General features: G+C 47.1%; 3 long non-coding RNA genes across 4 annotated transcripts in view; 1 reads left to right on the top strand and 2 right to left on the bottom strand.

Annotated features, from left to right (window-relative positions):
* The first annotated feature begins 99 nt into the window (after positions 1-99).
* On the top strand, positions 100-22,441 carry LOC104687653. 2 transcript variants are annotated; one of them, XR_005603478.1, is made up of 3 exons: positions 100-243; positions 11,905-12,057; positions 13,947-22,441. It is a non-coding gene; the product is annotated as an uncharacterized LOC104687653 (long non-coding RNA). The 2 variants fall into 2 exon arrangements; XR_005603479.1 differs by lacking the exon at positions 11,905-12,057.
* On the bottom strand, positions 6,684-10,984 carry LOC104687654. The gene is made up of 2 exons (XR_751586.4): positions 10,202-10,984; positions 6,684-10,097 (listed from the first exon to the last, which is right to left on the bottom strand). It is a non-coding gene; the product is annotated as an uncharacterized LOC104687654 (long non-coding RNA).
* Positions 18,821-27,518, bottom strand: part of LOC109144312 — a 32,820-nt gene continuing 24,122 nt past the window's right edge. The window contains exon 4 of the long non-coding RNA XR_002044997.3: positions 18,821-19,958. This is a non-coding gene — a long non-coding RNA (uncharacterized LOC109144312). The remainder of the gene's footprint in view (positions 19,959-27,518) is intronic.

The following is a 27,518-nucleotide window of genomic DNA, read 5'->3' as shown; positions in this document are numbered from 1 at the left end:
AGGAGGGGGAATCCCACGCTGGGCATTTGGGGGGCTTGGAAAAACCGCACGGGGAGGGGGGAGCAGCAGCTGCGAGTAGAGCACGTGGGAGCGGTGATGGCATTTGGAAGCAGGGATATTTGGAGGCGGTGATATTGGGAGCGGGGATATTTGGAAGCAGGGGATGTTCGGAAGAGGGGATGTTCGGAAGCGGGGATATTTCCGTGCCTGCCGGCACTGCCCCTGTCCCGGCCCGTTGTTAAGGTAATACCCAACACAGGATGGAAATCTGCTCCGCACCCCGGCCGCTTCCCGAGCAACGGGGACGAGGATGGCGCTGCTCGCTCGGGACTGCCCCGGGGGCTGTGCTGCAGCCCCAGCGGCGGGACGGCCCCGTGGGGCCGGGATGGGACCCTCCGGTCCCGCCGGTGGCCCCGAGCCGCCCCCTCCTCCCGCGCCGTTACCGCGGCAACCGGGGCGGCTGCAGGGGCGCGCGGCGCCGGCAGGGGGCAGCACCCGCACGGGCCTGCCCGGAGCGGCGGCGGAGGGACCGGGCGGGATCGGGATCGGGATCGGGATCGGGATCGGGATCGGGATCGGGGGTGCGGGATGAGGACGGGGTGGGGGCGCGATAAGGATGGGATGGGCATGGGATAGATGCGGGATAGGAATAGGATAGGAATGGGACGGGAGCAGGATAAGGATGGGATGGGCATGGGATGGGTGCAGGCAGGGTGCAGCATCCCCCCCCCTCCTGCCGCACCCAGGATCCCATCCCAGCTGCCCTGCCCAGTAATCGCCCTGCCGGCTCCTGCCAGCTCCAATTGCAGCCACATCCCGCTCGTGTCACGCCGGGGTAGGGGGTTGCTCTGTCCCACGTCAGGATCAGCCCCGTGTCTCTGCACGCCGTGGTCACGGCAGTGCAAGGACCATCATTTGGGGTTGGCTGACTGCGTTTTCCCGTGTTATCCATGCAGCAAAACAAGGGTTGTGAACAGGATTCCCATTCAGGACTCATACCCCCAGCAGGATGCCTAAATCGTGTTCAGGATTTCTAAAACCGTCCTGAGACACCGACTTGGCAGGATCTGATGATGCAACCTGCTCCTCATCGTTTCTGAACTTCCTCTTCCTTCCTAATTTTGAACTTTTAGTTCAAGCATCACTGCCTTGATTTAGGCACTGAGGTATCCGTCATGGGAAGCTCACAGAAAGATTAATGTCCCCCTGCTCTGTCCCTCTGCCCAGCTAAGGGAATGGCCACATCTGCTGTCGGCACAAATCAAATATGAAATTACTGTGAGTTACTCAAAGATATTCCTGGGTAAATTGGATGGTGGTTAAGGCACACTTTATTAGTGAAATACAGCTAAGAGCTAAAGGAAGGTCCAGTAAACATCTACATTCTTAATGCAGGCTGGTGCAACACCCTTAATGCTGTACAAACAGCACATCTTTAATGCAAAGAAGTCTTGTGATATCAGAAACATGAGGAAAATGGCTGTTAAGGCACCCAGACCTCTGTGCCAATTTTTTAAAATCAAACTACCAGACAGACTCACTAAGGTGCTTGTCATGTCTCAAAATCTTAGGATTCCCATGACCAAAAGCCTCCTGAAGCCCTTAAAGGTATTTTGTGTGTCCTGGTGCTGCAGGAGTTAACCAGTGGAGAGGGTGGAATCTGCATAAGGCTGATTTGGGGAAAAAAAAATAATGAAATGCAGCTTAGCTGAGTCTGAGTGGGATTTGGGGAATGGCATTTCTGAAGGGAAACCTGTCCTAGATCGGCGCTGCCGTGCTGTGGAAGGGGCATCTTGCTGGAGGCTGGTGAGGCTCTAATTCACACCCAGAAACATCCCTCCATGAGACACAGGTTATTTATCACTTCCCATCTTGGTGCTTTCCCTGCACAGGGGTGCAGGGTGGTGATGGGTGGCCCTTGGTGCTTCCCATGGGTGCTGACACCCTGTCCTGGACACCACAGCACCACGACATGATTTTATGTGGAGCCACCTACCCCGAGGCTACACCAAGGTTGCTTTAATTTGCTCAAGATGAGCCTTTCCCCACTGAATTATTATTGTTGTTATTATTATTATTATAATTATTATCATTATTATTGAATATTTCTACATGCAACATCTGGGAGCCCCAGTCAATTCTGTGCAGTTTTTCCTATAAAAGAAGCTCCATGTGATTGATCCTTTCCCTTGCTCCGGAATCCATTTCCCACAGAGGTGGATGTGTGCTGGGAGCCATCCTGCCTTTCTCCCCAGATTCAGGGGGCAGGGGCGTCTCAGGATGCCTGAGCCCTATTGCAAACTCCTCTGTAAACCTCTGAGTTGATGAAATCACGCAGGTGCATTTCTGTGCCCCTCTCTAGGACAGCTCAGTGCCCTGTTCACGCTGTTCAAACGACACACAGAGTCCTTACATGCTTCCCTGCTCTGCCTGTGGGTGTGTCTGTACATGGATTTCCATGTGCACATACCCAAATATGGTATTTTTTGGAAAGTTGAGGTCACAGTGCCATGATGCTTTGCTAAAACCCATCAAACTGTCATTCCCATTAATGCTTTCCTAATCCCAGTGTCTTGGTGAAAAGCAATCAGACCACTTTGGCTTCAGAAAAGCCACGGAGCTCTTTTCCCTAATTCCTGGTTTTATTCTCCTTACGTGGGTGCAGCATTTTAAGGCAGGTTGCAGCTCAGCATCACCCTTTTGATTCTCTCTAACCATTTCTTTGCCTCGTGGCAACACAGAGCTTTCACTGCACAAACAAATCTAAGGGATAGATAGATTTCCTCGCTGTGAAATAAGTAAAGCAGATGATTGAATAAAGTTTCAGTTCCCTGCCTGGTTCAGCAGCTCTCTCTTGCTCTATTACATTTCCTAACTTGCCTCAGCAACTCTCTTACCCAGCTCTGTGACTCTCTGAGCAGGTGATGCTGTTGGGTTTCCTCTGCACTTGAAATCCTGGCCCGACCCTTTTACACAGGGCCAAATGCTGCTCTCAGTTCCCCAGGTTAATCCAGAGTAAGTCCCTGGGATTAACTGGATTTAACCCTGTGCTGGCTGAGCACTGTGTGCAGCCCTGACTGGTGGTGTTGCCCAGGGTCTGCTGGGAACCATGTCCTTGCCAGGAGCCACAGGATGGGTAAGGAGGTGCTCCCAGTAACGACCAATAAACCAGCCCACACTCCACAGATAATGGCAGGGCAACCTGCAATGGAGGAGACAAAATCACCCAAAATCATCCTTCTTAACAAAGACCATCTCTTCTTCCCACTTTCACATCTTTCCTCCCTCCCTGCCTGCCCTGAGAGTTTCACTGCACAGTTTATCAGGATTCATTTTATTTTCATTCTCTCTGGTTTCCTCCCCAGAGCACATAACACCCAGAATGGGGGTTTGGGCAGCTGTGCAGGGTATTCCCTGCTCTTCCCTGCACTCCTTGGGGTGGGGGCACAGGGTTTTGTTCCAGTATTTTTCTCTTGGGAGCCTGGGTGAAATATTCAGGGCCTTTGTTTGACCAAGCCCAGGCTCAAAGCCTGTGTGAGGTTGGTTTTTCTATCTGCTGGATATTTTCTTGGCCTGAACTGAACAAGAGGAGGTTCTGCTTCCCTGGGACCTGGGCAAGGAGCTCATCCTTCCTCTGACTCTGCATTTTCCCGAGACTCTTTTCATGTCCATTATCCCCCGAGGGTGCTGTGGCTCCAGCTGGGTGCTGTAGGACGGAAGGCAAAAAGTGTGGGGTGAGGGTGACTCTGGTCCTGCCAGCCTTGGATGGTGGGGGCTTTGGGCTCGCTCAAGCTCTGCCAAGTTGCTTCCCTCTGTTTGCATCCCTACCTCATCCTTCCCAGTCAGGCATGACCTGGAGCGAGTCCCTTTAGCTCTCCTCATGTGCAGCCGAGGGAGAAGCGCTCAACTCTCACTCCCCAAAGCCCCCTCTGTCTCCTCCACCTCTATTCCACCCTCACCAGCAGAAGCCTTCCCCTGGCACAGGAGGCTGTTGGAAAAAGAGAGCAGCAAGCCCCAAAGATGTGTCATTGTGCTGAGTGCTTTCAAACCTTGCAGGATGTCACTGTGTCACAATTTCAGTTCATTAGGTGGCGCAGGGAAGACGCTGTGACATCAAAGCGCTCCCTTTCCCTATAGAAACGGGAGCAGCTCTTTTGATCTCAGCCCCCACTATCCCCCCCAGATTAATATTTACTTGTACAACCCAAACCTACGGGGATCCTGTGCTTGATTCTGCCATATGTTCTGGGGCGCTTTTCCTTGCTTCCCTGCTTTTCTTTGGGAGGTGGTTTGTCAGCAGGGGGAGGAGTAAGCAGTAATTTTTAGATGTTTATTTATTTCCCTGCTACCCTCTGCTCCTCGGGCACAGCAGGGGAGGGCACCCAACCTATTTCGTGTCAACCAGTTGCTTTGAAGCTTGCCACAATCAAACGCTTTTATTTTGGGTAACCCGGCCAGCTGTTTGTTTGCTTCCCTGCCTTATATTGATTCAAGGAGATAATCTCCCAGGCCCCACGTGCTTAATCTGTGAGCTGCTAATGTTGCATGAGATATCGAAACAGTCCCTTTGCCCCTGGATTGCTGGGATATTTATGGCTGAAAGCAGAGGTTTAGAGCATAACGCTCATCTTCGGAGCAGCACAGAACATGTGTGTGGCTCAGAGCACAGACTGCTGGGGACTTTCATGGGGATGTTGTAGCTCTAATTCAGTGACAAAAGGTGGCCTTGTACTTTGTATTGTAGGAATATTCTGATACAATTTGGATCCTAGTGAGTCATTAGGATTTGTAATATGAGAGTTCAGCCACTGGCAGCATCTGAGTGACAGCAGTGGATGCTCCCTAAGAATCCAAAATGCAGGGCAGGAATTCAGGGTGGGGAAAAACTCAGCACAAGTGTGAAACCCCAGCTTCTTCCCCCCCAAAAAAGAGGGACCAAACCTCAAAGCCAATTTGAGCAGGATCTGGCTCTCGGTGCATTAGCAGCTGACAAAATGGAGTGGAAATGAATTCAATTCAGAGACATCTAATTTAATGAGAGACTCTCTAAGAATAATTTTGCCGCAGATGCTTAAAGTGATTTCAACTTGAAAAGCAGGAAAGACAGACAAGATGATAGAAAATGACTATGGAATTTATACCTTCCCCTCCTTGCTTTAAGCCCTGCACATCCTGCGCGTGTCCTGGCATCAAAGCTGGAGAAAACCCTGTGCAAGCAAAGCTGCTTCTCCTGGTTTTATGGCCCAGACACAAAGAGGTGGCCACTGAAGGTGTACACAGCCACCTGCCTTGCACCCACAGGGACCAGTCAGGGAGCACAATCTGTGGGTTTTTTAATGAATTTTTTTAGTGGTGTTTTCAGTGCTGCTTGCAGAGCGCAAACAGGCAATATTTAAATGGTGTGCTCTGGGTATCAGTCATTCACACCATCCTGGGGAGCTCTAGATGATACTTCTGTGCCCTAAGTGCTGTTTGGGAAGGCAGATCTCAAAAGTCCTGACACAGAGACTGTTGCTGACAATAACATGACCGCTATTCTTTCTACTTTTTTTTCCCCTGCATTTTTCCTTCCTGCTGTTTGGGGGTTTAAACAGCCTTGATTTTCTGTGGCTGACAACACACCCCATATGCTATTTATCTTGTCAAAATTCTCTCCCTCTGCCCTCAGCTCCCATTTTGTTCTCATTAATAGTGATTATGAAAAATGGGGCTAAATACTTACTTTCACATGATTTATCCAAATGTTGAACTGCGTAATTGGAGAAGCTAAGACATTATCCCTTCAGATTCTGTCAAGACTCAATTTCTGCATTCGATTTAATTTTGAGACTCATGACCCTTAACAGTACATGTATTTATTGCCTTTATGGTGGCTCGGCTGTACAATATATCTATCAATCAGAGGCAGGAAGCTGCATATTATTTATAAGGATTTCAATAGTCAGTGTTTTTAAGAACACTTGTCCTTATTAACACTGGGCCCCTAGATACAACAAAATTGAAAGTCAGCTGGAAGGAATGCCCTTATAATGAAGATATTTAATAACTGGCATCACACTCTGATTTTCCTTTTGGTGACAGAAGTGACGCATGAGCAAAGGCAGGGGAGCGCTTTGTGCTGCAAAACCTCGCCTGCCCCTTCCAGGGCCAGATCCCTTCCACTTCCTACTGGAAATGGCTCATGTCTGAAAGGCACTGGTGTGCAGGCATCTCAGATTTGGTGCTGCCTTCCTGAGCTCCCTCTCTACTGCGTGTGCACACACACACACACACGGTGCTTACAGGAGCCGTGGCGCTGCCTCGCAGGGATTTGGTGCATCCCTCTCCCTTTTCTAATCCATCATTTCCACGCCTGTTTTTCACAAATTACTTTTGCCCAGCATTGGCCCTGATGGCAGCTGAATGCAAATGCTTCTCTGCAGCCAAGGGCCTCCATTCTATGGATTGTCAACATGCAACTTGGGTTGAAACCGCATCTCCTCGAGGCTTCGGAGCTGCTGTGAAGCACCAAAGCACCACAGAAACTCAACCCCACTGTTGCCAACAACACCACTCCACTGCCCAAATCAGCCCTGACACAGTGTTGAAATTGTTTATAAAACGAGTAATCAAGCTGCTAATATCTGCAAGCACCGTTTTGGAAAAAAAGAAAAAGATAATAGAGCAACCATCAGGGAGTACAGTTAATGTATAAAACAATTACTGTAGTCAGATGCTTAAGCAAGAGCCATAGTGGCAACAAAGGCATTACTGTACAGAGCAGCAGTGTACAATACAGAGGAGATTTTATTTGTGATGCCAGGATGGAAAAGAAAAACTCTAAGAGGAAGCTGAGACATTTATCACCAAATTTTCACCAGCAGCCTCTTTCCTTGGCGTGAAACCTGCTAACACACGTGTGCACGCACACACATATATCTGCACACAAATACAGCTTTAACTTAGTATTACTTCTTGTAGAAATTAATACAATTATTTAACGCACACTTATTTGCTGCCAACTAGCTCATGTCAGCAGCCATATCTCTTTTAAATGCTATATTATACAATAGTAGCAGTTTCAAATCCTAACAGCAGTAATCAGCCAGGAGAGCTTTGGTTCAAGTGGGCCTTTTAAACAAAAGCTTCCCTGTCCCATTTTTGATAAGGATCTGACTGCTAATCTTCTATTTTGCAGCCAGACAGGGTCTTGGGCACGGCTCTTCCCTCCTTGTGAGACTCTTGCAGGGAACAATAAGAATATTGATTTTTGTTTTTAGACTCGTAACACCACAGTGATTTTTCCCCACTATATTTTCTCCAGCATTCAGTGGGTTTTGCTCAGCTTTAATTGCTACAAAGCTCTCCTATTTTCTGTTGTTAGCACTAAATCCGTGCCCTGGTCTCCGCCACACGGCAGCGGTTGGGACATTTTATTGTCTCTTTAATCCCAAATCTTCTGCTGTGCATCTTCCTCTGCAAGCAGGAAAAACTGCCTGAAGAACCCCAAAGTACAGACAAAAACCATCAAGGATATAAAGAAAAGCGCTGGCTGGGATATCCTGGTTAAATATCTGTGGAGCAGGAGCTGTTTGCTGGGAGAGGGGTGCTGGGAAGGAATTTTGCTGGTTTTAGTTTAAGGATGAAAGTGAGAGTGGAATTACCTAAAACAGCTTAACTGGAGTGCCTTGGGTTTATTCAGAAAAGTTTCTGTCTATGCAGCCAATGTTGTCACCAATAATTTTTTTCTTAAACCTCTCCTTTTAGATATCCCAATTTTCCATTAATGAAATATTTTTCCCTGTAGTGAACACCTTTTTAATGTGTACAGGATATTTTAGTGCTTTCCCTGCCTTCAATTTCAAAAAGTTAATAAACAGTCAAAATTCAAAATACTTTTATCCACTTTAACAACAACATAATCACTCTAGTTTTGGGTTTATGCTATAATCTGCATATTAGTAGAACTCAAAGCCAGCAAAACTGTATCTCCATTTAAATAAATGAAGAGATTGATGCACTTTGCAATTCCTTCTGGTTGAATTGTAGATGGAGCAAAGACAAAAACCAATACTCAGGTCATCAAGAACTTTACATTAAAACTTGGTTTCACATTGTTCCAAATTCTAACTACTTTTAACCCAAATTTTAAACAGAAAAAATGCACTCATTTCTAAGAATAAGGTTAATGAAAATCAGAAAGTTTAGTCCAGCAAATAACTATTTTTGGAGCCTGTCTCATAGCACTTTGTGGGTATTTTCCCCTCACATTGGGATTTGCAAAGGGCTGTGTCCTCTTCCCCATGAACTTTGCATTTATCCATTCCTTTAGTGCTCTCTGGCTCCTGTGGGAAATCTCTTCAGTGCTGGAAATCCTGAGGTTAACTAGCTGCAATTGATATTTATTTTTTAAAAGCATTGGCTGGTCTGGAGGCTGAGCAAGGGTGAGTTTCTCATCCAGGAGATCCAGGGATTTACCTGGGGGAACAAAATCAGCCGAGCCCAAAGGGTCCCATCCATCCCTGGGTGATTCACCAGGATCATTTGATGCATCAGGGATGCAGGAGACCTCATCCCCTCACCCCAGTGTCCTTCACTGCACTGACCGGCAAGTCCTGGTTGCTATTATTTAGGATTTTTAAATTCTATCGCTTGCCTTTTTTACGGCCAGGCAGTCACCTGTCAGCATCAATTACAGGAGTTAATATTGACGTCCTCTTAAAAGAGGTTTAAATATTAAAGTGAAAAGGGACTTGCTCTGGGCTTCATCGCTTTGTGGTGCTCGTCAATAAAACCTGAACTTGCAGAACAGTTGTCACAGCGATTTTTTATGTCTCGCGCTGACGCGATGCCTGAGTGGCAAACGTCGCTGGAATCTTTCAAATGAGCAAACTGCACTTATTAATTATGGTAATAATGACGACTTCACAGAGCTGCTCTGAGGGACACGATAGCTGAAACTTGCTCCCTGCAAAAGGGGCAGCACAGGAGCTGTTGTCTTTGTCGTTTTTAGAGGCTTTAATGCAGGAAAAAATCATCCTCTGCTTCTGGGGAAACAACCGTTCACACACACAAACCCCAACCCTCAAAATGCATATCTTTATTTTAACCACCATGGTATTTATTGATTTCCCCTGCAATTATGCAGTGCTGTATTTATTTGCAGCAGGGCTCTGCTGTGCCATATATTAAACCTCCCTTCCTCCAGTGGTGGCTCTTTAGAAAAATGCTTCTGATTTCCCCTCAGAGTATGAGGTCAATAGGCCATAACTTATGATTTTGAACCTATAGCCAGACCTAATTTATGGATCATTTCTGGTTTCTGGTGTTTAACTGTTTCTGGGAGAGGGTTTCATCAGAGAGAAGGAGCAGATCCTTGAGCACAGCTGAGATCCAGACCTATGGACTGTAGGAAAACTCAGGGCAATGCTACAGCTAATTCAGACCTGCTTCTCTATAAATTATGTATAGTTCTTCTGAAAAATGTTTGTATTTCCTAATACAGCACTAGATTGTCTCACTAAAACAAGGGAAATGTTGTTAAGAAAGAAAATTCTCACGTATCAGAAATTAATTTCAATTTGCTAAGCACAGAATGCATTAATTCTCAAATTTTGTTTATCGGGCTAATATTGACAAAATATGGATTTGCTTTTCTGACTCCACAACTTTGGCAATGTTTGCCATGGGCATAAGGTGAAGGTTTTACATTAGAATATGTAAACATTAAAAAGAAATAATCTCCTGGTCTCTGGCACAATCAGGTTTGCGTGTGCTGGGACATCAGGGCGATGCTGCAGCGGGCAGGATCACAACGGGGTGGGTGAACTGGGGTTCACATGCTGTTTGCTCTGACTCCAGCTGGCTCAGGGAGCTCAGGAAAGGGCTGATCCCCAATTCCAGCAGATTTTGGATCAGGCACAGAGAAAGCTGGGTGCATAAATGGGGCCAGCACAGGCTGCCTGTACAGAGGGAGCTGTCCAGGCTGGGGCCGTGGCACTCTGCATGCATCAGTTCATTTTTGACTTAACTGCATGAGCAGCTCCTGGGAGTGATCCCCTTGTGCTTTCCATCACCAAAACCATCTGCTAGAGTTGTGCCTGGAATCGCCTGGTCCTCTGGAGGCAGCAGGGAGGGGGAAAAAAAAAAAGAAAAGGCAAAGTGAAATCCTTCCCTGGAAAGAAGAAGTAAAATAATTAATTAAATAAATAAAAGGTTTAACCTGTTTGATCCCGAATGAAGTTTTTGCAGCCCCAGAGCAGGTCAGAGGGGGCTCGGTTGGATTCATCCTTCAAGAGCTCGCTGATGGTACCGGGTGCCCGGAGGTTTGCCAGGTGCCTGGAGAGCGTGTGGAACATGCCAGGGAACAAATAAATGGTGGAGTCAAAAGCTCCTGATGAGGGTCGGATGTGAACCGGTGCCAGGCGCACTCAGCAGCCGCTCTGCAGCCCCGGCTGCGTCAGCACCGAGCTTGCCACGACAACCCTCAGCTCTGCACAGCCAGGCACGTGGGAGCTCAGGAAACCCGGCAGGAAAAATGCCATGGGAAGTGCGGGCTGGGGGCTGAGCTGCTCCTCTCACCCCTGGCTGCACACACGGAGCGAGTGCGTGAGTGCTCATACCCACGGCAGGCTCTGCCCCTGCAGCGGCACCCAGGCACCACGGGGTGACTTGGAAACGAACCCACAGCCTTTAATTCTGGATTTATGGCTGCGACTGATCCTAAGCTAACCTTTTGCCATTACAGTGCCTGAATGCAACTTTGGGGATTAATAAATGGGAAAAGTCGAGACCTTAACTGTCAGGAATATAGTAGATGTGCCCGGCACTAAAACCAACAGCCATAAACCATGGAGGAGCTCACTTCACCTAAAGGAAAACCAGCTTCCTGGTGGATAGGGTTAACAGCATCCAGCCACAGTGCCAAGAGACACAGCCGTGGCTCCAGGCTCCAGCATCTGCCTTGCAGGAGCCCAAGGAGTTAAACCCAAGCAAACCTCCTCATGCGTTTTATGTCACAACTCCCCCTTTTTTGTCTGTGTGTGTGTGTGACCAAGCCAAGTTCTTTTTTAGCTCTACCCTTTTGAAAACTGCTGGTTACAGATAAATTAAAATGCCAGAACTGAAATTGCCCACGTTAGCCCCTAAGGGAGCCTGCACTGTCATCTTTCATTAGATGCTGATAGACCAAAAGCCCAAGGCAAAGTGAAAGCTGGTTCCTAAGAAAGGGCTGGGAGCCAGGAGCTGCATCTCTCTGCTGTAATCTTGCATCTCTGTCCTTTTAAGTTTAAGCTGAGCAATGCTTTCTTGGACATGTCTGTTTTCATACTGCAAATTTCAGTCTTAAAATCAGCAGCAAATATGAACAGGGTAATCCACAGAGTCCTAAATTGTCAAGACAAGCCAGTGCATTTTCTCAGAGCAATCTGATGGTTTTGTCTGGTGTCAGCCCTTACATCCTCCAGTGCAGATGATATGTTTGGACGGTTTAATAAAGAGCCGTTTAGAAATGTGACTCTTATTAAATAATAGAACCACAGAATCTTTCAGTGACAAAGCTGGTATTTTCCCCCATGCTTCTCCCATCCCTTTTCAGGAGGGGTAGTGTCTTAGTGGGCTTTCTGGGGTGCAACACAGAGGTGAAGTGGTCTAGTCTCAAAAAAAATCAAAGTCTGCAATTATGCCTGCACAAGGAGCTTAATAAACCATAAAGGCCAGTGGCCTTCCAGCATCCTTTCACTTCGTGTTTGCATTAGAGACGTGCTATGACTTAGAAAAACGGGACTTGTCCAGGGTGTGCACAGGCACTGGGCAGTGGGCAGAAGCATCCAAAAGGAGAAACAGCCCAAATCCAATCCCTTATGAGCAACTGCAACTGCATTTTGCTGTTGTGCCCAAAGGATAAAAGCTTCCTCATTTTCCCAGGGGCAGTGAATGGATGAGGATGCTCTTGGACACCACCCTTGTGCCACCTTATCCTTACAAAATCCTGCTGAGGGAATCAAACTGGGAAGCCATACTGGGGTGCCCAGCAGCTGTAACCTTTGGATTTCCAGCCACCATGAAGTTCAATAGCAGGTAGCTGAATATGGTGTGTTTCAAGGCATGCAAAAGTGTTGAAAGCCTGGAGAAGCCGGCTCAGTTGGTTTTGCTCATCTGTCGCTCTAGGCAGTGAAATAATTTACTCCATTTCCATCCACCTTCTTCTCTTTATTTGTATTGAGTTATGATGGGGAAACGAGCTGCCTTAGATGTTGCTTACTTTCCTGGAGTCAGCAAGGCTTTAGTTTTCAGACCATTATATCTCTGTGCTCCTAATCTCAGTGGGTTTTTTTTTTTTCCTAGCTGCTCCTGAATTAATTTTTATTCTGTGTATACAATACAAAGCAAACATCCACGCAGCAAAGTCCAGCTTTTCTCTCTGTGGCAGGCAGGACACCTCACCGCATGACACCCGCAGTTGATTGAGTGGAGGAAACCAGGACACAAAGTAAAGAAAACTGCAAAATATATTGTTCCAAAAGTTATTGGGCAAGGCCGTGGGGAATGAGTTTCCATTGCACTACAACTCCAGGGGAGGCAATAATAATGAGCTGCACTTAGCAAAAGTAAATACCTCCATGGAGGTGCACAGGGCTTGGGCTGCTGCACTGTGTCAGCGCTGTGAGCTGGACCCCTCATGATTGTGAAGGGAGGGGAACGATTTTGGCTCTATTTCTGGTGAGTTTCTGCTGTATGAGAGCACTTCAGTGGAAGGCATTGTGGTAGGGATGGTATGAGAGGTCTTAGCGAGGACAAACATTCCCGCAATGCAATAATTTGGCATTTAAATTATAAATTTTCTTTCTGCATCCTGAAGACTTTCTCCAATATACAAGGAGAAAGGTACTGCCATGGGCTTCATGGACAGCACTGCCATGGCTCTGCCTGCCCAATTTCACTCCTCCTCGCTTTTTAAATAAATGTATACTCGTATGCTGCAGATCAAGTCTGTTGCCAGGGGCTCTCATTTGAGATAAAGCAGGGGATTAATTTCGCATACATGATCCAAATAAAATCAGAAGAGTGAAAAGAAGCAGATCAGACTTTGGGTCTCATTATGGTCACTTCTCCTGACTGCATAATTTTGGTCTTCATCTGGAGAGGTGGTGAAGGGTGTATGTGCACCCAGCAAGCCTTTGGGATGCCCAGCAAGGATGCAGCCCCATTTCCTTGCCTGGGTCCTCTGACCCTCCGGCATCCACTGTACATGGAAAGGCCATGGCATTAGACCAGCCAAGCCTCCAGGACTTTCCAACAGGTGCCTGGGAAATGCCACCAGGCAGTGATGGTCCTGACAAGGTGCACGTCAGGGTGCAGAGGTGGGTGCTCCAAAGAACCCTCTTTGGCCGTGGAGCAAAGCTGTGGGGTTGCCAGAGGGCAAATTTGGTCTAAAATCAGAAACACCATTTAGTTTCCTGCCTTATAAAAGAGGGTAATCACACTCCCTTTACATGGGTATCATGCTGTTTAATTAGTAAATGATTAATTTGCTAATGATTTCCCTGGCATGGAAAGCGCTACTGAACAGCTTCTTTTCCCAGCCATGGCAATCTGTGGCAGAAGGGAGGGACATCTGCACCTTCTCAGGCCTGTTTGGTTACTCCCCCATTCCTCCACTGCTCTGCCCAGATCTCTGCACTGGGTAGATGCAGCTCTGGGACCCCATTCCTGCAGCACCTCTGCAGTGAGGCAGGAAAGTTCTTTGCGAGCTGAGCCACAACATTGCTCTCCAGCAAGCAAAAAGAAATGTTTTCTCAGAGATGGACAAGAGCTGGGAACTGAGGACCATCTCTTCTGGCAGCCCCCCTTGTGCCTTGCTCAGAGCCACCTGCAGAAGAGACATGTTTGCATGGCAAACTCAGACATAAAACATGTTGTTCTGCTCTGTAAACACTCAAATGTCTCAAATTCTGTTTTATTCACAGTTTCAGCAAACGAGATTATCGGTGAAAGGAGAAGGAAGCAGAAGTGAATTGCAGCCTTGCTTAGGAAAAGGGAGAGAGACTAATTTAAGCCAATTTCTCCAATCAAGAAGAAAGGCTGTTTGAAAAACAGATCAAAACGAGAGTGGTTTCCTTGCAGAAGGAGTTTATCAGAATGGCATTTTCCACAAAAAGGGCTTGAGATGGACCTTGAGAAGGCTGGGGCTGATCCTCAGAGCAGTTTGCACCTTTGCAGCACACTCTGCAGCGTTCCCATTCCCTGGTGTGGCTGTTTCTCCACGTTCCTCTGGCTCCCAGGGGGTTATTCTGCCACAGAGACAGATAAAAAGCCCCAGAAAGTCTTCCCTTTTCCTGCTCCAAAGCTTCCCTGACCAAGATGAATATGTACCCTGGCCTCTGGGAGCACCCCAGGTTTCAAGCAGAGACAGGGCTCATGCCTGTCCTCTGCTGTGGGTCCTGCCCTTTTAATTCTTGTGAGCAGCTTATCTGCCTTTCCTTTATGTCAATTCTCTCCTTCCTTCCTCAGGATTTTCTCCTTACCCTCATCTTCCTGCCATCCTTTTCCCCAGCCCAGCTAAGCCTCCCTTGGGAGGGGCTGCCCCTTTTACAGCTTTTTGCCTGAAGCCACGTATCTCCTAAGCAAGTGCTTTTTTGAGGGCTCTTGACATTAAAAACTCCAGTTTTGAAGCTTAATGGGGAAGTATAACTGTGACATCAGCATTGTGGCACCAGGAAAAAACCCACTGCAAATGTGAGCAGAGCTGGACCCTGCGCATCTTGAGTGGCTTCCTGTTCCTTAGGAAAGCTTGGCACAAAAATGCACTGCCTTTTGTGTGCAAAGCCGTGCACTCAGCCCTGCAAACTGGTGAGATCGGCTTAAAAATAACGATGTTTTAAAATAGAGTAAAATGCATTTTGGGCAACTTTCATATGCTCCTTGGCTTTGGAGTCGTTTTTGGTTTGGCCCTGGGGACCACTTCAATCCCATTTCCAAGTTCTTCTCTGTACCCTGAAGGGCCAGACATCTACTTGAAGAAATCAAATCAAATCTGAGATTGCCTGAAACCCCACAAAAATACTGATGCTTTTAAAACCAAACAAAATCTTCACTCCAAATGGAAGCTGGGTCCAGCCTGACAACAGAAATCACAAGTTGGCACTGCAGCCCTCCCAGCGAGGCATCCTGGCTGATTAGTGCTGCTGCCTCATTAACATGCATACCGTAATCTCATTTGCTCCAGGACTGCTTTGATGTTAATTCCAGCGTTTTGGTGCAGTGTGGTGCTGCACTCTGTGTTTCCAGGCTAGCATTCCTCTCTTCTGCAGCCCAAGCCTTTTCTTTTTTGTGAGTCTGTCCTTGCTGTGGCCACTAAAGCACTGGCCACCTTCATCCTCCCAGCCCTGTGGCTCTGCCCCGCACTTTCCAGCCTGGCCCCATACGGGTTGTGCTCTGCTTTCCATATCATTTTCTCTCCCTGTAATTTTCCAGCCATTCTTTCATGTATTTTTTCAAACTAAGAGCACCTTTTCCCCAACCCCTGTAACTCCTAGATAGGATATTCAACCATGACAGTTGTCCAGTTCGGGAACAAGAAGCCATTAAATGCTCTGAGCAGTAAATCCCACTGACCCCAAAGAGAAAATAAATGCACTGGTGCAGGATGGACAAGGCATAAGCAGATGTCCAGTGAGGTGGGGGACCAAAGTTTAATGGTCATTACAGGGAGCTGAGCTATCAAGAGAGCCAGACACCCTGCCAGGGTCGTCTGGGGCTGGGCTAGAAGTTTTGTTCAGAGCAAGATGGAGACTTCACCTCTCCACAAAATCAATCATTTTCACACTTCTCCAATGTGGATTCCAGATATCCTGGGTATTTTTGATGGTGAGGGCACAGAGCTGCCTCAAAACATGGGCAGGGCCAGAAAAATGAGGCTGCTTTATTGTCTGGGAGATCAATGGCTTTAATAATTAGCATCTTACTTACACATGATTTCTATACTCAATTTGAATCTTAATTAGAGATGGAGAGGGGGATTTAGAAATCCTGGTGTAGCTCACGAGTGTCTCCCGCCTCCTTGGAGGAGGAGACCCTGTGGTGAGACCTGTGACAAACCTGCTGCAGCGTCAGGGACCTCATCCTGCTGCTTCCTGGGGAGCACCCAGTCCCTCTGGAGAGGACATTGGAGCCAAGTCCCACAGCCAAGTCCTGTACACCCACAGAGCCCCAAAGCATAGCTCCAGCCTGCAAAGGGGAACACACCAGAGCTTGAGGCTGAGGCTAAGGGTGCTGCTCAGTCCTGAAGCTGCTCTGGATGGGGCTGAGGCTGAGGCTGAGGATGCTGCTCAAACCCAGAACTGTTCCAGATGGGGCTGGTGATGCTACTCAGCCCCAGCATCTGCCCAAAGTGCTCCGCAGCTGTAAAAATCCGCTGCAGTTTAGGACCAAGAAAGGGATGGAGGGGCCGTCAGTGCAGGCAGGCGGCTTTAAAGCTCAGCCTGCATATCTTTACACAAGGACATGCATTAAAAAAATGCGAGGCATTTGAAGCCCACCATTTTAATTAAACTGATTTAACATCCGAGCTTGTGAGGGGCGCAGGGCTGGCAAGCACAAAGAAGCTGCACAATCACTTTGGCTCCATTGTTGACAGGCTTTTGCTCTCTGTTTGTACAATAACCTATTGAACTTTTCCAGACTGTAATTCAATACAGAATAGATCCTTGCAGGAGGCTTTTTTGGCAGGGAGCACTGAAGGCCTTGAATCAATTTCACTTTTCCAGCGTGGTTGTTTAATGTATTGATACCAGCTGGAAAAAAAAAAAAAAAAAGGAAAAATAAAAAGGAATCAATGTTACTTTTATTTGTCCTGAGCTGAAGCCTTTTGGTTCTGTTCTTTGTGACACTGATACCATGCAGCGTGTGGCTATTGTCCCACCTTCGCCAGGAAAAGCAAAGGCTGTTAACGTGAAACAAGGCGGGTTTTTTGTCCGTAATACTTCCCGCTTTTGCAAAGGCTTAAAAGGTTTCGTAGGAAGAGAAAAGTCCAGCAATCCACCACTGCATGGCTTAGCTGGTTGTTCTGGTGATGCTGAGACAATGCTGCAGAACTGCTGGGACTCTGGGTGCGTGGCCAAGGCAGTGCTCCAGGTCAGGCGTCCCCCATCACTCGGGCTGAGTGATCACTCTGAGCACGGAGCCAGGGTTCCGCCAGCTCCTCTTTGGGGACCTGTTTTAAAAACAGCCCAGGGACCTCCTGCCATGCTCTGGCAGCACAGCTGGATCAGCCCTGTGAGGGACCTGTGCTGCATTGCCAGTGGGACACCTTCACCCTGGGCAGCATCACAGGAGTGTCTGTGCAGCCTTGGAGCGAGTGCCAGGGGAGAGGGAACATCAGCACGGCTCTGGCTGAGCTGGGGGTGGGCTGGCAGCACAGTGCAGCCCATCATCACCCTTCCATGCATCAGGATGAGGGGCGGGCAGGAGCTGGCCGATGCCCACAGTTCGGGTTGCACGGCAGGAGCACGCCGGCTCCGGAGCAGGGGACGCGCAGCGCTCCAGAAGCACTCCCAAAAGACAGGGCTGTTAATTGTTACTTAAGCAATGAAGCTGTTTCAGATTGCCTGGGGTGAAGCAGCGGCGGTGGAAGGTGTCTCACTGCCAGAGTGAGAAGTGGCGTCGTTGGGGCCCCTCTTTACTGGGAAACTTTTACTGGGAGTGTGAAAGCAAGCTGGGGCCACTGGTGTGACCTGCGAGCACCTGGGAGAAAAACCAGAGAATCCAGCCCGAAGTGAGCATGCAGAGGGAAAACAAATCCCTCTGGGCTTGAGCCAAGCTTCCAGGCAAAACCAGGGAGCAGGACTGGGATGACTTAGATCTCCCTGGATTCCCAGGCATCCCTGCTGAGCCACTGTACCTTTTCCAGCCCCAGAAGAGGAACCTTTCCCTACCTTCCTCCCATCTCAGCCCTCCCCAGTCGATGCTTCCTGCGAGGCTCTGGCCTCCACCCCGTGTGACACAGATGTCTGTTCACCAGCAGAAGATTACACGTATGAACACACATGTAGAGGGAGGGGATCTGCTTGCTGACCATTACCAGTTTTCCTCGGAAAAGGAAAGGCTGGATTTCGCAAACCCTGAGTGATGTTAGAGCACACTGATTTACACTCTCAGGGGTTTTTTTCTGTTAGGATTTACCCCAAATGAAGAGGAGACTGATACTGCAGCAGTTAACTGCAGGAAACAGGAGGAGTGTTTTGAGTGGAGTTTTACTTGCTGAAGATCTGCCCTGAAGAGTTAGTCTTGGGTTTAGAAGGCAGATGCTGGAGGGCCAGACAGAGCTTTCTGCCCTGCAAGTTACCAGGGGTAGAGAGGGTAAAACACATCCCTAAAATAAATTTGTGTGCATGGCAAGGTGTCTGTTCCTCCCCCTGATTAGAAATTCAAGCTGTCTGATATTACTGTAGCGAGTCCTGACGAACGGAACTGGGAAACACAGTCACTGCTTATAATGAGGTGCTGCAGTGTAAACCTAATCTTCATTTAGAGCAATTTCTGAAAGACAAAGAGAAATCCACCTGACGAGATGCCGCTGAACCGCGCGATGCACCTACAAATCAAAGCCCCACGTCCCAAAACTTAGCTGGGAAGGGGAAATAAACGGCAGGGGAGCGGCTGAGCAGGTGGAGGCCGCCTTGCAGGAGCATCCCTGGGCAGGATGGGGCCGGGAGGATGAAATGTGAGGAGCATCACAGCCCCCCCGGCTCACTCTGCCATGCACACGCGATGCACGCCTGACCCTCAGCATCCTCTCGCTCCCCTTCCTCCCCCCTCCACTTATAAATCAGAGCAGAATTAATTCAGGCGCCGCGTTTTATTTGATAAACGTCAAAATATGTAAATACCGGGCTCTCTTCCTACAGTCGCTAAAACAAATGGAAAACACATTTATTAGCATAGAGATGAGTTTAATCAAATCAGCGGCGAGTACAAATTAGCCACAGGAAACGTAATGAGCTGGGAATTAATTAGCAGCATAATGGTAATAACTTTGCCTGCTGATTACCTTGCGGCCATGGCTCTCCCCCAGGGCTTTCCATGGGTTCTCCAACAGCTGATCTTTTCTGTTGCAGGAGCCCCTGAACTGGAACAGCATGGCCGACAGCTCCCGTGCAACAGACTGGAAGAGGGGAGGGAGACCGAGGGAGGGAGGGGGAAAAAAGCCAAGTGAAAGATCCACCGCCTTCACCTTCCTTCCTTTGCCCATCGCTCTCCCGGTTTGTTCTGCCAGGCTGAGCGCTCCCTGCGCTGCGTGGGGATGCCCTCATGGGTGGTGGGCTGGGTGAGATATCTGGGTCACCTTCCCCACGTGAATGTTCCCTCCTGGGCCAAGCACATGGCACACTTCAGAGCAGCCACCTGCACCCCGGGCTTATTCCAGTTCACCCTGCTGCAGGGTGGGTAATGCTGCATCTGACTTGTCCAAAAATAAATACCCAGGCGGTTCCGGAGAGAGGCTGAAGTTGCCTCGGGAAGGGCAGGAACAGGCTGACCCCGGAGACTCAGCTGGCTGTTTTGAGGAGCTGATGTTGCATGAGAAAGGGACAATTGGTGCTCCAGGGGCTTTGTAAAGTGCTGGGCTTGTAAATTAACTGTTTGACACCAACAGTGATGGAGAACAGTGGGGGGCAGGGGACGCATGGAAGGAAGGGGCAGTTTCTCTTGATTTATTTGTATTCCTCCTGCAATGCCTCTCCTCCTAACACCTGAGCAGTCCAAAACAACTTGCATAGAGCCTTCCGGTGCCGGAGCTAAAAGCACTTCATAAGCCTTAATGAATCAAGCTGTGCAACAGCCCTGCGAGGAATTATTATTCCCAATGGTGCGGGAAGGTAAAGGGAAAAATGCTCATGTTTGGGGGCCTCCATTTGGATGCTCCAGTCCATCCTCGTGCACCTCCTCACAGCAGCCTCCCAGGCAAGTGACTGAGGCAAAACCTGAGAAGTTAAAAAAAAATAAATCTAAGTTAAAAAAATAAGCCAGACTGGGAAACACAGTGATTTCTGGATGGTGAAAAGTGGGAATCCTGCTTCCAGGTCTCTGGTACCTGCAGAGCCTCTGTCTTGTCCTTAAGCAAAAAGAAGCTCCACATTCAGCTCTGCTCTTTGAAGCTGAGACTAATTTCTCCTGCTTAGGGATCCAAGTAAAATCCAGAACGGACCTCTGGATGCAAAAATAAGCAAGTAGGCATACAAATTCCAGCTTGGACACCCAAGATAAAGTTTTCCAAAGCCCTCTGTACTGCTTCCCCCAAACTTTTCTGGTAATAGGTATTCACCACTACCTTCAATTACAATATCAGACCATTGCTTCTACCAACATCTCCCTGACAACTTTGATCAAACCTGCAGCACTGCAAACAGTGCTGATGGCAATGCCTCACCTCAGCAAGCTGACTGGAAGAAGAGTTTGACAGCTGTCCCTGGAAAATCTCACAGGTCCCTCCAAAATGAAGTCAGAGGAGAGCAAATGAGTCCTGCTGTGCTCTGGATCAGACCTGCTTTCATGCAGGGACTGAAATGGATATTTAAAAGTCCCAAGATATGGCAATAATCTGGAATTCAGTCTCCATGGGATGTTTGGTGATGTGTGAACTTTTGTGGGAGCATTTGCTCCTCTGGAGAAGCAGACACAGAATTTCAACAGAGCAACTCTTTAGAGCCTGATCTGCAGAGGTGCATGGGGAAGGGATGTTTGCAGAGATCCTTACAGCATTTTTTCAGGATTCCTCCTTCTAGGAGGCAGTGCTGCCTGCCCTGTTAGAGGCTGGACTCAGCCTTCCTGCTGTTTGTTGGGTTTGTACCCCGAGCTGAAGGGTCTTCAAGCCTGATGGGCCCTGTGGGCTGTGCGAGAGCTGCCATCCACTCTCAAAGGCCATCTCTGGGATGTTCCTCTCTGGAGATCCTACCCTGCAGAGTCAGGGCAACATGGGCCTGACCTCAGATGAAAGTTGTATTGCTTCAGTTAAAGATGCTTCATTTTTAACTCCTTTTATTGCCTCTGATTTTTTTTTTTTATCCAAGGGAGCTTGTGCTAGTTGACACAATAGATTAAACCATGAGTCGTAGTAGAAGAATCCTGTGTTTTATTATCAGGGATAAATAATATCTCCCCCAGAGGAAAATGGGAGAACACAAGGTCACCCAGCATGCCCAGAGCGGAGCCTGAATAGAAGCTGTAAGTTGCTCCAGTCTCCTGTGCAGCCTGAGCTTCGTTCTGAAGGCAGAGGGGTTTATTCTTCAAAGTACCACTTTCCTTTGCTACCTGCAGACAAATAGGTTGCTCTAAGATGCGTTCCACGAGCTGATTTTTGATTCATGAAAGCCTGAACCAACACTGATCATAAGAGAATTGACAGTGATCGTAAAATATGAAAGGTTTTTAAGAAGGACTCTACATCATACTGAGGTCTGCAGCAGGATTTCTGCTTCAGAGCCGGAGGGGCCAAATGCATCCCTGGTTTATTGATGAAAACGTGGAAGTGAAAGCAGCAAAAGCAGAATTGTGCCCCTGTATGTTCAAGGCTACCTAATGCCACAGAAGCTTTTAGGAAATCTACCACTTTAAGCATAAACACAAGACAATTTTGTTCTCATGCAATTTTCTTGCCAATGCTTTTTCTTAAAAATCTGTACAGCTGTCATATAAAATATGCCTGGGTTTGTTCTAATTTAGATTACGCATATTTGTCCTCAGTGAATGATTGATTAAGTGCTCTGATCTTGACTGCTATATTAGCAGCAGGGTATCTGTGCAAGAGGATTGGGAAGCTCATTGGATAAATGGTAGAGATGAAATCTTAGCTGTTACAGATCTGGGTTTCTTGTTCACAGCCAAGGCAAATGCTGTCTTCTGTGCAATAACAAACATGCTTTGTAATGTGTTCCAGGATAGTGCTGAGCCTGACTTTGTTTCCTCATGGAGGGGCTTTAAGCTGTCACAATACCGTGGCACCAAACCCTTCGTGTCACAGATCTCACTGCAAAGAGGGTATCTCTGAGTTCACTGGATCAGTTGTGATTTACGCTGATGTAACTCAAAACAAAATGTGTCTCACTGACATCTGCGGAGCTGCTCAGATAAAACCAATACATAAGCAAAATTAGGGGAAAAATAAGATCTTTCTGTGAAACCGAGCTCATTCAAAGCAGCAAGCATGGCTTAGCAGGACTGACCAAAATGGAAAACCTCCTTCAGGGGTTAGCTACCCTGTCAATCTCACTTTACCATCACTGACCCTGAGCTGGGAGCAAATACATTGTTACCTACAGGAGCTGGGAGATATTTTCTTGCTTATTTGTATAATCTTAGGTTCTGTACTTCTTACAGGAAATTATGTCAATTTATGTTTTGTCATCTTTTCATTTGTTCGTGTTTATGAGCTAGAATGGACACAACTAAAGGTACTTGAAAACACCAACTTAAAAAAAAATCCACTTTATTTTTCTTTAATGCATCTTCATTTCTACACTGGTCCATTGCATTGTCTTTGCAACACTGTAGCACTGAGAAGGTGTGGTAACAGAACAGGCAATTATGAAAAGAAAGGAGGATTTTTTTTTTTCTCCTTTTCTCTTTCTGAATCATTTCCCTGACCTTCTTGGAGGTGTAGAGAAAGCTTCCAAAACCATCAGAATAAATAGGTTGTTTACTGTGATGTTTTCAGCCTTGGGAAAAAAAAAAAAAAGAAGAAGATAAAGAATAAAGAAAAGAAAATCCCTATACCCGCTGTCTTCCAAAAGGAGACAGATCAAGTGTGAACTCTAGAGAAAATATTCCAAAATCTGAGCATGATGCTGTCACAGCAAAGCAGAGTAAAACAGAAAAAAGCTAAACAAAAAGTGACCCCAGGGGGACTCAGCACCCTCCTTCTTATCGTGGACTTGGGGGGGGAAAAAAGGGGCAGGTTGCAGAAATACCAAAACAAGGGGATTTATCTTGGCAAAGACTCTGTCCCAGCCTGATTTCCCGTGATTAGGGTATCATGACTGCCGGTGTCTGCACTGATGTGCTCCCAGCCCCTGCACACGCGGGGACAGGATCTCAGGTGACCCCTGAGCGATCCCGGCTGCCCAACGCGAGCCCTTTCCCGGGGAAAACCATGGCCTGCAGCCACGGAGGGAAGTGCTAAGCTGTGTTAATGATGCTGTGTTATCATCAGGCTCTAATGCTGCCTGGGATGGATGTCACCGCTGTGTATGTTCCTGCAGATCAGTTGGTAATTACACTTGGATCCAAAGTAATTACGCTGAGACTTGCACTCCGGTTTAGGAGACAGAAATAACCATGCACTCGCCTGGTCCCACACGTAGCACTTGTGATGTAATTTAATAGCCAGCTACTAACATGAAAGTAAAGAGGCATTTCTCTTGTATTTATGCCCTTTTAAATTAAACATCGGTGTTTTTCCCTGTGAAAGGAGCACTGTGCCACTGGTCTACTTTTCCTGCTCGAGCGCCCTCCTCTTTTCCTGACAAAATGAAATACACCGAAGGAAAATAAATATTTATGAGCTCCTCCTGGGGGGTGATTGTTTTGACGCAGGTCTTGCTTTGGCTTCACTCTCTGCCCTATTTAAAATTTCGTCAGGGAAAAGCTGTCCTTCTAAAGGCTGGAGGAAGATGAGGCATTTGGATGAGTTTTGTGGTCTCTGGGTGGGGAGCAGAGGGACCAACCTTCCTTTTGGAGGTTTTCCAGGTCACATCTGCCAGTGTGTTTCCTCTTTACCCTCCCAACACTAAACACCTGGACAGCTGTAGCACTGCGTTAAGCACCTATTTTTGACGAGGAGCTCAGAGGCGAGGGAGGCAGCCGGGTGCCTGGAGCCCACCTGCAATGAGAACCTTCCCTGTCTGCAGTTCTGTTTCCCAACTGTCCATCAGCAGAACACACAGCTTTTTTCTCATGTAGAATCCTCTTGTGCATTCCCAAATAAGCCAAGACTCTGCAAATATTCCCCTTCCTTCAGGGTGAGGAGCTTACTTTGGTTAGGAAAAGAAAGAGTTTACTGGGATCTCTTTCTTTTGGCAATGTCTGGGTAATCATTGCTCGTGATAATGCCATCCCAGATGTTGAAACATCTCCTGTATTAATTTTACCCAGAAGATAATTTCCCTTAGAAATCATGTGCAAATCCCCTGTTCTAATTTAAGAATTAATTCAGTACACTAAATCTTAGCTCTTCATCCTGGAAATGTTTTGCAGTGTCTGTTAACCCTTTGCAACAACAGCAACCAGCCCAAGTGGGGGATGTAGAGCTGTAACTAAGTCTGTCTCTCATACCAAGCTCTTTTTGAGACCAGTACACAATATTTTGGAGCCTAGGCATCTAGAGCCTACCTGCTTGAATGATTTCCTTGTCCTCAGAGAATAACAAGCATAGATTAATTTGTTGTTGCAGTTATGGGGGGCAGACACACCAGTGGTCCCACACACCGCACTGCAGTGGTGCCTGGAACTGCCACCTCACCCACCATCAGGGCTTCGACAGATGCTAGGAATGAAAATAGGATGATTCCACATTTAACCAGACATGGAGGAGAAAGAGGAGCTGAATGGTTTGGCTGAACCTGTGTAAGAAATGTATGGGAGAGCTGGGAACACATCACACTTCTTCGGAGTCCTGGATGTGGGTCAGTAGCACCTGACCATCTCTCCCTCCCTGGGTGGGCTCAGGCACGCAGAAGTTCACACCAGTACTACTAGATAAAAGTACTGCTGGTGTGAACTGCTTCATGCCTTTGCTGGGCTTTCTTCATTTAATTTACAACGGAAAGTGTGTCACACTCCAGACCGGGCATTTTCCTGCCCTTCCACGTTGTGACAATCCTAAAGTATCACAGCCTTTATACTGAAAGTCTTTGACTGCCATTGAAAAGAGTGAAGAAAATAAAGAGGCCAAATCTCTGAATTTCCCTCTGATATGTGAGATCAGAGTGCAGTCCAGCACACCTTTTGTGGAGCAGGATGCTCCAAAAAACATTTCCTGGTTCCTAGCAGAACAATATAACTTTATCCCATCCCAGTGGTAATACCCAGCAACTGCCTCATGCAACGTGAAGCTGCATTTGGGATTCCACTGGTTTTACTGGGGGTGGTTGTGTTTGCACAAGCAGCACCTCATGCACTTTGCAGAGCAGAGTGCCAGCCAAGGACCTGCTCCAAAGAGGATTCATTTGGAATCAGCTTTGATAATCATCATAAGGTGGTAATAGGTGATTAGAGCCAGGTTATTCCAGCATCTTCACCACCACCCCCTAAACTCCTGGATCCTGTACTGACACTGTGCAGCAACTTGTCATCAGAGGAGAAGAATGATGCAATCCACTCCCCAAATCCTTTCTCTTTCATTTCAATGAAATAGACTGGGAAAATATTGCTGTGTCCTTGTGGTCCTTAAGCAAAGGAGGCTGCATTTGTGCTACCCTGAATTTCGGCACACTGACAGGCTGGATCTGCTGGCCCAGCAGTCCAAGCATGTTCATTGGTTATTATTCCTCCTGATGAATTCACTTGGGGGATCTGCTCCTTGAATGCAAAGCTCTCAGGTCAGAACAAATGGAAAATGCATTACACAGAGCGTGACATGCTGTAAGTCCCAGAAATGTGTTCAGATACATCCATAGGCAGTGGGATAAAGCTGTTCCTTTATCTCACAGTTGCTGATGGAATCTCCTTCTAGAAACCTGTTTTTGCATCAGCAATGGCTATTTGCAGTGAATTACTGGAGTTTCTTGTATTTATTGCGTATTGAAATATAACAAGCTTAAATTACAGCTTTGTTCTAATTTTGATTAGTGGGGAACATGACAAAAAAGACCCAATATCAAATCTGAAATATTTAGAAAGCCTTTCTCTAAAAAAACGAGAACTTGAAGTGTTTTGATAGGAAAGCTAGCTGCAGTTTTCCAACAAAAATTTTCATGCAACATCTCAGGATCTTGATCCCGAAACGGAACAATTTGTGGTGTCTGAGGCCCTGATCCTGCCACGAAACATGTACTGGCTGGTTCTGTGGGAGTTTTCTCCTTTCTTCAGCAAGGCAGAGACAGAGTTTAGTGTTATTTAGTGAATTGTCACAAGGCAAGACACAGATATTCTCACCCAACCCACTGATCTTTCTAGAAGACTTTATATATCATTTGTTTTGCTGTTTTCATTTGCTTTGCTGCTTTCCTGAGTTACAGGATACTACATTCTCATTCAGGGTGTTCCATATTTATCTTCGAAGGAACAGAACTGTGTTTCCAGACATGTTTTGCAGCTCAGATCAACATGCACAAGTCTTGGTCCCACCATTATTCTCCCAAATGTGCAGGATGTGGGAAGCTGAGGTGTGGATGAGTTGACATAATCAAGGTTCAAGTGGGCAGAAGTTCACTGTTAGTTTGGTGGCCTGGGAGAGGTGTCCTGGTGTCTGCTGGAGGTGGGAGCAGAGGTCCTGTGCAGCAGCAAGGAAGGAAATATCTCAGCAATAAATGATGCCCACTGTCAGCACTGATCATGCCTCTCTGTGAACGCTCAACCCTGGCACCTCTTGCTCCCAGGACCCAGCTCCCAAGCTCAGTGTTTGAGCTGAGGACGGTGAGCATTGGCACAATCGAACATCTTCTTTTCCCTCCCTTCATTTCCCCTCCCACAGGGGAAAAAAACTTGGGTTTAAAGTCTGCTCTTGTTTGATAACTTCCCTTAACTACCAGCTAAATAATACATGAACACTGAGCCTCCATGCTGACTGATGACTCCCTCTCCTGACCCTGTTTTATTTTTATTGCTTGGCTCGGGCCAGTTCCTTCAAGTCCTGAATCATCAGAACAGAGACCTTGAGGTATTCCAGGCAAATCAATCCCTGGCCCATTGACATATTGCTTTAGCTAACCAACCATACAACTTCGCTTTTCCCTGATAATTTCTCAATTAATTGCTTTTCAGCTCTCATTCGTTACAAGGTCAGGCTGTGACTGGACTTGTACATTCCCATCTCTGATAAACTCTCCTGGTCCCCTAATCAGCCACGACTGGGATTTTAGTTCCATTAACTTATTCATCATCCAGACATTTTCATCTTGGGGAGCTTGACTTTTGATTGTATCAGGAGTATCTTCAATTATTTAAGAGGACTTAAAATTGCCTTCTTACCTAAAAGGAAAATGCATTTGGAGCCCTGAAAATTGATCATATTGGACCAGTGTCTTTTGGATGTTCGTATGTGCAAGCCCATGTTAAAAACAAAAGCTCCTGCATGGCCAGAACAGAAGAATTTGCTGCTGGTGAACATGTGTGTGCATGAGGCTGACTCTATTAAGATGTCAGCTATAGGGGAATGGCAGTGTGCTGATGACTGGTGGCTTACTAATGCTAAATCACGCCTGAGATTCTGTTCCATGATGTCAAACATTGATTCAGTTTCCGTGGGAAGTTATGCAAATGCCAGAGCCCTTCAACGAGATCTGAGACTGAAATTGCAAGCAAAAAAACCCCTAATAATAAAAAAAATT

This window comes from Corvus cornix, chromosome 20 (genome assembly GCF_000738735.6).
Source record: "Corvus cornix cornix isolate S_Up_H32 chromosome 20, ASM73873v5, whole genome shotgun sequence".
Taxonomy (NCBI): Eukaryota; Metazoa; Chordata; class Aves; order Passeriformes; family Corvidae; genus Corvus; species Corvus cornix.
This window is presented reverse-complemented; position numbering and strand designations above follow the sequence as displayed.